Here is a 2,054-nt window from a genome sequence, read left to right on the forward strand (position 1 = left end):
TATATATATTGAAATGAAATGAAAAAGACTGCCTGGAGGACAGTTAGTGTGGAAGTCTGGTAAGTGATCAAAACTACGGTAAAAAAGGCTCCTCCTCTACGTTCACATCATGTCTGTCCTCATCTGGAGTTTTGAGATCTTTGAAGGCGCGCGACGCGTTCGATGTAAATGCAGCATTAAAGTAAAGTAGAAAACTGGGTGTTTGGGTTTAGGAGATGAATGAAACAGTTGGCGGGCCGGATGTGGCCCGCGGGCCGCCAGTTGAACAACAGCCCTATTTTAAAGACAAACCATTGAGTTGGTCTGATGGGACCTGAAGCCGGAGCAGTTCTGTGGATCAGGAGGCCACGTTGTGTCATTAAAGTGTTTGTAGAAGCTGCTGTGTGGCAACAAGCTGTGATAATCAGCTAATTATGGGATGTCAGCTCAGCGGGCGCCGACAGGACACAAAGCAAAGCGGGTCGCTTCTGGAAAAGACTCCTGCAGGAAGTGGCGTCTCTGCACCCGGGGCCGACCCGGACTGAGCGCGGCGACACAACGCCTCGCTCCTGAGGACCGGGTAAACTCGCAGCCTTTATCTTGACCTTGGTTGCCGTGGAAACCAGCCACTCTCGGCTCAGTAACCTAGTCTTTTCTAATTGCTGTTGTCTTGGCAACAGCGCAACCAAAAAGGCCACGGTCCTGAGTGTTTCCTGTTGCAGACACACACACACACACACAGGTGAACATCCATGAGGCTTCAGTGGAACTGAACTGTGCTCGGATGTAAAAACTGCTTCTGTTTTGACATTTAAATCTCATTTAGTCACAACTGATCAACTTCAAAGACTTTCTGAGCGCTTCGTTAAAACCCACTCTGAGTTATTTCGCTAACAGCCATTTTCAATTTTAAACCAGATGTTAGCAGCTGATGTACGAGTTTAGTATAACTCTCAGCTACCACCAGCAAATTTTAGTCCAATAAAATGACTAAACTTATATTTTTTATAACATTGTTTATATTTTCTTGTTTATACGTTTTATTAGCCGAGGCGGCCATCTTGAATCCAGCTGACTCCAAAAGTTAATCTTTTGTAGACAAACCTCCTGTGATAAACTTCTGAAAGTTTCATTAAAATCCATCTTGTTGCTCATTAGATATTTTGCTAACAGAGAGAATTGACTGAATAGTTATTGGCTGCGGATCAGTTTAAGGTAGTTGGCTGAGGCAGCCATCTTAGATGAACCTCCAGTTCTTTGTTTCGCCCCTCGAACAGCAGGAAGCCATACGGATGGAAGGGGACAGAATAAAGGTCAGAGGAGATTTACAGAGTGGATTTTATTTCCCTCCAACACATAAAAACCTGCAGGTTTTATTTCGCCTCAGACAGCTGCTGCATTTCTTCTCCCGGCGTGTTCGCTGTCACCGCTTCGGGCCTCGCTCCGTGATTTTCCAGACGTCTCTCAGATCTATAGCTGCGGCGCTCAAACAAAGTTAAACAGGAGTTTTCTTCATGACTTTTGATGGTTTCTGACCTGACTTTTTCACAAAACTGCATCTTTTCTCAGCACAATGACAATGTTCTGGTTTCTCTGGTCAGTTTGGACAAATTTGCAAGAATAAGAGAATAAAAACCTGCACTTTTATGTCTCAGATTTTAGCTGCTTGTTTCTGAAAGTCAGAAGGCGGGTGGTAATGTTTTAGTTTGTCTTTTAATAGAACATGAATAAAACAAATCATTAGATGTACCTCTACGTCTGTGGAGCCAACCCAATTCAAGATGGCCGCCACAGCCAAGTTAAACTTGTATCTATTTCATATCACTCAGCTGAAGTTTTTGTCTGTTTTTATCACTCAGCTGAAGTTTTTGTCTGTTTTTATCACTCAGCTGAAGTTTTTGTCTGTTTTTATCACTCAGCTGAAGCTTTTGTCTGTTTTTATCACTCAGCTGAAGCTTTTGTCTGATTTTTTATCACTCAGCTGAAGCTTTTGTCTGATTTTTTATCACTCAGCTGAGCTTTTGTCTGATTTTTTATCACTCAGCTGAAGCTTTTGTCTGTTTTTTATCACTCAG

This window comes from Austrofundulus limnaeus, unplaced genomic scaffold (genome assembly GCF_001266775.1).
Source record: "Austrofundulus limnaeus strain Quisiro unplaced genomic scaffold, Austrofundulus_limnaeus-1.0 Scaffold89, whole genome shotgun sequence".
Classification (NCBI taxonomy): Eukaryota; Metazoa; Chordata; class Actinopteri; order Cyprinodontiformes; family Rivulidae; genus Austrofundulus; species Austrofundulus limnaeus.